Source organism: Arachis hypogaea, chromosome 2 (assembly GCF_003086295.3).
Source record: "Arachis hypogaea cultivar Tifrunner chromosome 2, arahy.Tifrunner.gnm2.J5K5, whole genome shotgun sequence".
In the NCBI taxonomy this organism is placed as follows: Eukaryota; Viridiplantae; Streptophyta; class Magnoliopsida; order Fabales; family Fabaceae; genus Arachis; species Arachis hypogaea.
The window spans coordinates 10,578,542-10,590,225 of record NC_092037.1 but is presented as its reverse complement, the minus strand read 5'-3'; the positions used below and the strand labels follow the sequence as shown (position 1 = coordinate 10,590,225).

At 36.7% G+C, this 11,684-nt stretch overlaps 1 non-coding gene across 1 annotated transcript; it reads left to right on the top strand.

Annotated features, from left to right (window-relative positions):
• The first annotated feature begins 464 nt into the window (after positions 1–464).
• Positions 465–572, top strand: LOC112762916 (small nucleolar RNA R71). The gene has a single exon (XR_003182785.1). It is a non-coding gene; the product is annotated as a small nucleolar RNA R71 (small nucleolar RNA).
• Positions 573–11,684: the final 11,112 nt, after the last annotated feature.

Here is an 11,684-nt window from a genome sequence, read left to right as displayed (position 1 = left end):
GGTCTCTATTGATCCTTCTATGAGAGATTTGGATGATTTCTCCATGAAGGATTATAGGTGTTTCCATAGGGTTCTCCCATGTAATTCACCTCTTCCATTGAAGGGTTCTCAGAATCATAAGCTTCTTCTTCAGATGAAGCATCCTTAGTACTGCCTGGTGCAGCTTGCATTCCAGATAGACTTTGAGAAATCATATTGACTTGCTGAGTCAATATTTTGTTCTGAGCTAATATGGCATTCAGAGTATCAATCTCAAGAACTCCTTTCTTCTGATTCGTCCCATTGTTCACAGGATTCCTTTCAGAAGTGTACATGAATTGGTTATTTGCAACCATTTCAATGAGTTCTTGAGCTTTTGCAGGCGTCTTCTTCAGATGAAGAGATCCTCCAGCAGAGCTATCCAATGACATCTTGGACAGTTCAGACAGACCATCATAGAAGATACCTATGATGCTCCATTCAGAAAGCATGTTAGAGGGACACTTTTTGATCAATTGTTTGTATCTTTTCCAAGCTTCATAGAGGGATTCACCTTCCTTCTGTCTGAAGGTTTGGACTTCCATTCTAAGCTTACTCAATTTTTGAGGTGGAAAGAACTTTACCAAGAAGGCATCGACTAGCTTTTCTCAAGAGTTCAGGCTTTCTTTAGGTTGTGAGTCCAACCATATCCTAGCTTTGTCTCTTACAGCGAAAGGGAATAGCATAAGTCTGTAGACCCCAGGGTCAACCCCATTGGTCTTGACAGTGTCACAGATTTGCAAGAATTCAGCTAAAAACTGATGAGGATCTTCCAATGGAAGTCCATGGAACTTGCAATTCTATTGCATTAGAGAAACTAATTGAGGCTTAAGCTCAAAGTTGTTTGCTCCAATGGCAGGGATAGAGATGCTTCTCCCATAGAAGTCGGGAGCAGGTGCAGTAAAGTCACCCAGCACCTTCCTTGCATTGTTGGCATTGTTGTTGTTTTTGGCTGCCATATCTTCTTCTTTGAAGAATTCTGTTAGGTCCTCTACAGAGAGTTGTGCTTTAGCTTCTCTTAGCTTTCGCTTCAAGGTCCTTTCATGTTCAGGGTCAGCCTCAACAAGAATGCTTTTGTCTTTGCTCCTGTTCATATGAAAGAGAAGAGAACAAGAAAATATGAAATCCTCTATGTCACAGTATAGAGAATCCTTGTGGTGTCAGAGGAAAAGAAAAATAGAAGGAGGAGGTAGAAGAATTAGGATGTGAGAAGAGGGGAAGAATTTTCGAAAATAAGTTAAAAGATTTTGAAAAAGAATTTTGAAAATTGATTGATGATTTTCGAAAACTAAGAGTGGGAAAGAAATTAAGTGATTTTTGAAAAAGATTTTGAAATTAGAAATCAAAAAGATATGATTGAAAACTATTTTGAAAAAGATTTGATTAAAAAGATATGATTGAAAAGATATGATTGAAAAACAATTTAAAAAGATTTGATTTTTAAAATTAATGACTTGGCTAACAAGAAAAGATATGATTCAAACATTAAACCTTTCTCAACAGAAAAGGTGACATACTTGAAATGTTGAATCAAATCATTAATTGTTAGCAAGTATTTTTGAAAAATGGAAAGAAATTGATTTTGAAAAATTTTGAAAACTTGAAAGAAATTTGCATTAAAAACAAAATCTTCCCTCTTGTGCCATCCTGGCGTTAAACGCCCAGAATGGTATACATTCTGGTGTTTAACGCCCAAAATGCTACCCTTTTGGGCGTTAAACGCCCAGTCAGGTATCCTGGCTGGCGTTTAAACGCCAGTTTTCCTTCCTCACTGGGCATTTTGAACGCCCAGCTTTTTCTGTGTAATTCCTCTGCTGTATGTTCTGAAACTTCAATTCTCTGTATTATTGACTTGAAAAGACACAAATTAAAAATTTTTGGATTTTTAATAATGAGGAATAATAAAAATGAAACTAAGATCAAATAAACAATGCATGCAAGACACCAAACTTAGAAGTTTGTATACTACTGACACTAACAATTTGAGAATGCATATGAGAAACAACAAAACACTCAAGACAAGAGAATTTAAAGATCAGAGCAAGGAAATCATCAAGAACAACTTGAAGATCAATGAAGACACATGAATGAATTCGAAAAATGCAAGAAGAATGCAATTGACACCAAACTTAAAATGAGACACTAGACTCAAACAAGAAACATAAAATATTTTTGATTTTTATGACTTTGTAATTTTTTTGGATTTTTCGAAAATTATATGGAGAAGAAAATAAAAAGATTCAAAATTTTTAATAAGAATTCCAGGAATCATGCAATGTTAGTCTAAAGCTTCAGTCTAAAGGAATTAGACATGGCTAGCCAAGCTTCAGCAGGACATTGCATTCAAGAGCTAAATTGATGAGAATCAATCAGCTTTGGTGATGATGAAAACATCACCTTGAAACACTAGAATTCATTCTTAAAAATTTTGAAAAATACCTAATCTAAGCAACAAGATGAACCGTCAGTTGTCCAAACTCAAACAACCCTCGGCAACGGTGCCAAAAACTTGGTGCACAAAATTGTGATCATCAATGGCGCCATCAACATGGTACGCACAATTGTAATCTCAACTCTTTATCACAACTTCACACAACTAACCAGCAAGTGCACTGGGTCGTCCAAGTAATAAACCTTACGCGAGTAAGGGTCGATCCCACGGAGATTGTTGGTATGAAGCAAGCTATGGTCATCTTGTAAATCTCAGTCAGGCGGATTTAAATGGTTATGAATGATTTATGAATAAAGCATAAAATAAAGATAGAGATACTTATGTAATTCATTGGTGAGAATTTCAGATAAGCGTATGGAGATGCTCTGTCCCTTCTGTCTCTCTGCTTTCCTACTGTCTTCATCCAATCCTTCTTACTCCTTTCCATGGCAAGCTGTATGTTGGGCATCACCGTTGCCAATGGCTACAGTCCCATCCCCTCAGTGAAAATGTTCAACGCGCTCTGTCACAGCACGGCTATTCAGTTGTCGGTTCTCGATCATGTCGGAATAGAATCCAGTGATTCTTTTGTGTCTGTCACTAACGCCCCACAATCGCGAGTTTGAAGCTCGTCACAGTCATTCAATCCTTGAATCCTACTCAGAATACCACAGAAAAGGTTTAGACCTTCCGGATTCTCTTGAATGCCGCCATCAATTCTAGCTTATACCACGAAGATTCCGATTAAGGGATCCAAGAGATATCCACTCAATCTAAGGTAGAACGGAGGTGGTTGTCAGGCACACGTTCATAGGTGAGAATGATGATGAGTGTCACGAATCATCACATTCATCAAGTTGAGGAACAAGTGATATCTTAGAACAAGAATAAGCTGAATTGAATAGAAGAACAATAGTAATTGCATTAATACTCGAGGTACAGCAGAGCTCCACACCTTAATCTATGGTGTGTAGAAACTCCACCGTTGAAAATACATAAGAACAAGGTCTAGGCATGGCCGAATGGCCAGCCTCCCAAAGAGAGTTCAATCATAGAAACATGATCAAAAGATTCAAGTGATCAAAAGACGAAAATACAATAGTAAAAGGTCCTATTTGTAGAGAACTAGTAGCTTAGGGTTTACAAAGATGAGTAAATGACATAAAAATCCACTTCCGGGCCCACTTGGTGTGTGCTTGGGCTGAGCATTGAAGCATTTTCGTGTAGAGACTCTTCTTGGAGTTAAACGCCAGCTTTTATGCCAGTTTGGGCGTTTAACTCCCATTCTTGTGCCAGTTCCGGCGTTAAACGCCAGAATTCTTGAGCTGATTTAGAACGCCGGTTTGGGCCATCAAATCTCAGGCAAAGTATGGACTATTATACATTGCTGGAAAGCCCAGGATGTCTAATTTCCAACGCAGTTAAGAGCGTGCCAATTGGGCTTCTGTAGCTCCAAAAAATCCACTTCAAGTGCAGGGAGGTCAGAATCCAACAGCATCTGCAGTCCTTTTCAGCCTCTGAATCAGATTTTTGCTCAGGTCCCTCAATTTCAGCCAGAAAATATCTGAAATCACAGAAAAACACACAAACTCATAGTAAAGTCTAGAAAAGTGAATTTTAACTAAAAACTAATAAAAATATAATAAAAACTAACTAAAACATACTAAAAACATACTAAAAACAATGTCAAAAAGCGTATAAATTATCCGCTCATCAGTTATATATATCTATTTGTTATCTATCTCTTAGTCTCCTTTATGCCTTGTCCGTATGCCACTTTCGGCTTCACGATTTATCTTTTTGTTGTCGAAACGTGAGTGATACGTCTTCGCAATTTTATTTCTACTCTTTTCAGGCTTTTCAATTAATATTCCTTTCGAATTTACCTATATTTATATATTAAAAATCCACCTGAGAGTCGTACCACCGTAATATCATTGACTTATGACTCGAGCATAAGGATTTGAATATTAGGGTGTTACAGGATTAGTCAAGTACTACTTGATGTTGTCAAAAGCTTCTTGATGCTCTACTTTCCACTAGAACTCTTCCTCTTTTTCAACTTGATCAGAGGCGCAAAAACCTTAGTTTTTTCTGACAGATTGGAAATGAACCTTCTGACGTAATTGACCTTCTCTAAAAATACTTGCAGTTATTTTTTGTTAGCTGGAGGAAGAGCCTGTAAGATAGCCTTTGTCTTGTTTTTGTCAATTTCAATCCTTTTTTTCTCCACTAAGAAACCAAGAAAATTCCCTACACTCACACCAAAAGCACATTTTAAGGGATTCATTTATAATTTATGCTTTCTCATTCTTTCAAATGTTTTTTTTTAAATTTGTTAGATGCTCTTTTTTAGTATTTGATTTGACAACCACATCGTTAACATAAATTTCCATAAAATTTTTAATAAAGTCATGAAAAATTTTATTCATTGCCCTTTAATAAGTTGCACCAACATTTTTGAACCCAAATGGCATCAAATTTAGACTAAGTTCCTAATGCACTTGGACACCTAAATGCAGTTTTTGACACATCTTCCTCAGTGATGTATATTTGATTATAACCTGAATATCCATCCATAAAACTTAAAATTTCATGACCAGCTATAGAATCTATCAACATATTAGCTATAGGCATTGGATATTCATCTTTTGGTGTTGCAGACTTTAAATCTCTAAAATCAATGCAAGCCCTTAATTTTCTATTCTTTTTCATGACAGGAACAACATTAGAAATCCAGTTGACATACCTTGCTGTTCTTATAAAATTAGCTTTAAGAAGTCTTTCAATCTCCTCTTTAATCTTCTGCACGACTTCAGGAGTAAATCTCCTTGGTGGCTGCTTGACAAGTTTGGCATTGGCTTTCAGTGGCAATTGATGCTCTACTAATTCACAATTCAAACTTGGTATCTCTTCATAATCCCATGCAAAACAGTCACAATATTCCTTTAACATCTCCACCATTTCTTTTTTGAAATCATCAGGCAACATCTTGCTCACATATGTTGGTCTAGGATGATCACTGTTGCTAATATCTACCTCCTCCAAAAGATCCTGCACCTCAATAATTTTCACATTGTCAGTACTATTTTTTTCAAAACCTAAAGAACCATAATCATATATACAATCATAAGGTACACTATCAATGTACCCTTCTTTGTCTGCCATGTAGGCTGACAGCCAAGCCAGTTAGCTTGTCAAACTCATCATCTAAGTCTCTCTTGAGGCCGTATCTGCCCCGACCTTAGGGACTAAAATAAAACCATTCATATCTATTTTGCACATCTCAATATTTTCAGGATTAAATGCCTTGGTGTCAACTGTCAGTGGCTTGACTCCAGGATTATATATCCTGAACTCCACATGCATCTCATCATAGTAACAGGTACTATTGCCAGTAAGAACTTCTTCCATTCCTCCATCTTTATTCCAGAAAATCAACTTTTGATGCAAAGTGGATGGAATAGCACCCATTCCATGAATCCAATCACGTCCTAAAGCAAGTTAAAACCAGCTTTAGATGGAACAGCAACAAACAAAATTGGCCTATTGACAGAACCAACCATAATTAACAGTAGAAGCACACCTCTAACAGAAGAAGTCCTTCTATTAAAATCTGTCACCCTAATGCTACTTTTGATCAAATTCTTTTCAGTCTTTCCAAACCTTCCCATCATTTTTTCAGGCATGAGATTGATAGTAGCTCCCCCGTCAACCAAAATCTTATTGACTATCCTTCATCAGCACGAGCCTTGATATGTAGTGGACGCAAATGTTCCTTGTCATTTTCAGTAGGTTTATCAAACAATCCTCCACCACACATATTGTCATCTAGCAACAAGTATTCGCTTACAGAAAAAACATCATAACAATCATCTTCTAATGATTCCACTTTCCAGACTTGACTATACTCCTCAGGCAGTATTGACACCACATCTATAGGTTTCTTAACACGAAATATCGCTTCTAAGTTGTCATCGAAACCAATGTCAAAATTGTCAGTAATTAAATCTTCATCTTTTTCTCCCTTGTTTTCAACCATTACCTTCTTTCCATCCAGATTCTTCTTTACATTTTTATTGCATTTAGGGTGAGTAGAAGAATTTTCGATTTCTGCAGATTTAGCCATGGTTGTCAAAGAGAAAAATTTGCACCATGCCCTTTGTATGGATCTAAAGGAACATACTCAGGTATATTCTCTTTTTGTTCAAAAGTTATAAAAGGAGAATACTTTGGAATATTTTGATAATTTGGCTAAGGAGAATAACTAGGAACCTGCTGCATGTTAGGATTGTAACAAGAATAAATTGGCTTTGAAGGAATATGTATATCTTTTAGAATATATACACTACCTCCATCTTGTGCATGATTCATGTTCCATAACTGGAACTCATAGTACTTGAGCTTAAAAGGTCTAGGCCTCACCCACTTATTTTTTCCTCTTGAGAAAACAGTAGGTTGATTCTGCATAATTTTCACATTCTGGACCCATTTATTGTTTGAAATTTTGGTGGGAGGAACCCTTGTCTTTTGAGAAAATCCATGAAGTTTTTCATCAAACATGACTACAGTCTTTATCTTCTGGTTGACGGGTTGTATCCTAGCGTTGTTGACACACTTGTTCAAAGAAGTCTGACCACCCAACTTTTGTTTTCCTTCAGCTATCTTTCGTTTTAGCTCATTAGTTTCATTCTCTTTCTCAGCAATCTTCTTTTTCAACTCAGCCTTTTCTTTTTCTTCAACTTTGTACTTTTCAAACTCTTTTGCAGCTTTCTTGTCAAAAATAGCACTGCTCTTTGGGCACATAGCGATGATGCTGTCAGATTCTTTAATTCTTAGCAAATCCTCACTAGGACGAGGATAAATTGGCTTTCTCTTTCATTCAAAAACCCTCAGGTCTTTATTTTCATCTTGAGCACTAGTCATTGTAGCATTAATCCCTACCATGTTGACTGACAAATTGATTGGCTCAACGTAACACCCTACCAAACAAAGCTTTACGCTTTAAGTCGTAAAGCAGATGTGGTGTGATATTACAATCTCTAAAATAAAAAATATATATATTAAATAATGTTGGAAATGATATATTATATGAGGAGCCTTGAAAAACGGGTAAAGCAAAATCTCAAAAATAAAAGCGCAACACTCAGAAATAACATGACTTGCGTACGAAGAAACTAAGGTTCATAAACATATATATACAGAAAGTAAGAACAGAGGGTCAAGAATACAAGATAATAAGCTCCTAACTCAACCTGTGAAGATAAGGCTGGTCGGAGAATATTTACATACATACATACATACATATATACATACATATACACACACACACACACACACACACACACACACACACACACACAGACACACACACAACACACACACACACACACACACACACACACACACACACACACACACACACACACACACACACACACACACACACACACACACACACACACACACACACACACACACACACACACACCACACACACACACACACACACACACACACACACACACACACACACACACACACACACACACACACACACACAAAGCCCATATCCCAAAATACACAAAAAGGTCATAGTTCTCCATACACCTCTAAGAGGCACAAAAGTAAAACAAGTTGTTAGGAGAGTAATATACAAATAGTCATATATAAGAGTACATAAAACAAAGTCCCAAAATGATCCACTTCGCTGCAAAATCCAGACGCCTAGCGAGGTGCCTCTCGACCTGCATCTGAAAAATAACAATATCGTATGGGAAGAGAATCTAGGGTTCTCAGCATGGGAAGAGAATCTAAGGTCCCGGAAATGCCAGAGGCATTCCTAGAACACCGACACTCAGATTATAGAACTTAATGAACTAAAACAGAAACCATAAATCAAGGTGGTTTTTTAAGGGCTCTATCTCAACTACAATTTAAACCTAACCCTCAAACCTTCTCCTTTCCTCTAATCCTCCAACACCAGAGAACCGCACACACAACCAAACAGACAAAAAAAAAAAAACAAACACAGGTAGAATACAAATATTATAGGTAGAAAATATAACAATTAACATGATAAGTTCACTTAGGCATTCCTGAATAATGCACAAACAAGAAATTCAAACAATATGCATATGATGCATGCCTGCCTTTTGGCTGATGAGTCTCATCTGTCGGTTATAAAGCCAAACCTGACATGTTTGGTAACTAACTCTAGATAGAATACCAAACACGGAGCAAGTGGGACAACACCGCAACCCTTGCATCTTACCCACATATCCGGAGTAGGGGACAACTTCACCCTTACCTCTTACCCAGGTGGTATTACAGTTCTCAACCCAGAGCAAGTGCCAACAGAATTTCACCCTTGCCTCTTACCCGGAGCTTTGAACTCTTAACCGGAGCAAGTGGATCATACCACTGCATATTACCCGGCAATTTTGCGTCTTACCCGGAGCAAGTGGATAACACCACTGTGTCTTACCCGGAGGCATATTACAATCAAATCCAAGTTCATTTTAATCATTATTCCAATTCATTATTAATCATTTATAACCAATGCATAATCATTCTTTATAGCCATGGCATCACATATACTTTAGTTCTCTGCATTTTTCATATATAATTCATCATTTTTTCAACCTTACTTCACTCACAAGTTACCCCTTCTTCCTAACTTCACCTTATTACTAGGCATACTAATAAGTTCTAGGGCCAAAGAAATGAAAATAGAGGTTTAGAGGTTTGAAAATTAAGCTTTAAAACACAAAATTCATTTTTGTTGAAACAGGGGCCACGCATACGAATGGGCCACACATACGCATAGGAGTGCATTTGGCCCATCATGCGTATGCATTGTCTCATCCGCGTATAAAGACTCATGCTCGCGTACGCAAATGTCTCTTTTTGCCCATGATGCATGCACATACACATGCCCGCGTATGCATACATTCTAGATAGAAAAGACCCTTCGCGTATGGAGGGGTTCGAGTATAAATATAGTGCAGATCAACCAAAAATGGCTAAGTCTGCAGAATTTCAGCTTTACATACCAAACTTCCGATGCGCATAACTTCCTCGTTTTAAAACTTTTTCTTCCGTTCTTCAAATGGCGTAAACTTCACGGACCCAATTTTCATATGAAATAAGTTTGAAACAATTTAGGGGTCTGGAAGCCAAGTTATGGCTCACTGAAGTTCAGCCCAAAAATTAATTTTACACAAAAATCTCAAACCTCAAGTTTCATCAAAAACCAAACTCAATGCCAAGTTTCTATACATATATTCAGCACATCAACAAACCATAGCACACTAACACATCACTAAAATCTCGACATCATACCACAATCAATCATAGCTCGATATTAGACAATCTCACACCTAAATTTCTTACTTTAATCAACAAGGTTATCAATAATCCATCATATTTGCATAATCAATATCATCAACATGTCAATCATTATTCAATCACCATTTTAGCATTCTATTCCCACCACAACAATGATCACCAACACATGCTCAATTCATATAATCAATCAATATCACAAGTGCTAAGCATTCAACATACTTAATCCTTCCAACCTATCCTATGGTCCTCTAGCCTAATTTTTCACAAGACATTATATATTAAATACGAGAAACCTAAACCAAACCTTGGCCCATTTCCTCGTATAACCCAAGACAACCCACTAGGTAAGATTGCAAGCCTCAGCACCAAAATTCAGCAACTAGTTTCCAACTCCAAGCTTCCAATATTCCCAATTTGCTTTATATCACATATATATACACACCTAACACATCTATCACATACATATACCAATTTCAATACCTAAACACATGTAATTAAGGGATTGACTAGGGTTAATAATCCTTACCTTGGATGTGCCTCAATTTAGCAAAAGCCGACTAATCCCTCAAATCAATTTGATTCTAAAACATCAAATTAACCAAAATCTCAACACCCCCAAAACCATAAAATTTTTGGATTTGAGAAGAGAGAATTAAAACTAGGGATGTGGTTTTCTTACCTTACAATGTACTGGACTTTGTAGATCTCATCACTTTGGATGCATGGCTGCATACGGTGCGGCGATCGAAGCTTGGAGCGAGAAGTTATGTGGAATCAAAGGTTTGAGTGAGGGTTTATAAATGAGAAGTGTTCTTCCCCCTTTCTTGCTGAAACCCAGCATGTTTGCATGAATGGGGAGGAGAATGAGCTTCATCTCATTTTGTTTAATGAGTTGGTTGGACTCACGGGCCCGGTTTGGGCCCGATTCGACCGGTTCGGCTTGTTTGGCCCAATCTTGGGCCAAATTCTTTAAAATTAGTGTCAAAATTCTTATTTTAATTTGTTTTATCTTACTAAACTATAAAATTCACATTTCTAATTTAATTTTTTTATTAGTATTTATCTTATTGACTAATTATCTGCTAATTTTATGGGGTTTATATTCAACATAATTTGAATCAGCAATAAACGGTTCAGTGTCCACCTTCATAGCAGTTTTATCCTCAAAATTCAACCTTCTCTCCTCAATGGATTTTTGTATCAAATCCCTAAAATGGACGCAATTATTAGTGGTGTGTGAAAATACCCGATGAAACTTACACAATTTTTTATTCTTTATTTCATCAGCTGATGAGGGAAAAATAATTCCACACAAACTCACCGACAAGTGTACCGGGTCGCATCAAGTAGTAATAACTCATGGGAGTGAGGTCGATCTTATAGAGATTGATGGATTGAGCAACTTTAGTATGGTGATGAATTTAGTCAAGCGAATATTTGATGATTTGAGTGAAATTTGATTAACAGAAGTTAAGTTGCAAGTAAACTAGAGTGCAGAAAGTAAATTGGCAGTCTTAAAGTGCTGAAGGAGTAAATTGCAGAAACTTAAAGTGCAAGGAATTAAAAGAGCTGAAACTTAAATTGCAAGAAAGGTAAATGACTGTAACTTAAAGTGCAAGAAATTTAAATTGCTGAATCTAAATTGCAAGGAAACTTAAATTGCATGAAGAATAAAGGGATTTGGGTGTTTGGGAATTAAGACAGAACTGGAAAATGTAAAATGCAGTAAACTAAAGAGCTCTCAGGTGAGGAAATTCAATAAACAGAGCAATTCAGTACCAAAACAGAAATGGAAAAATGTAGAAGAATCAAAACAGAATGAAAACTTAGATTAACTTTAAAATCCTAAAAGAGAAATTGATAATTGCAAAAGAATAACGAAACA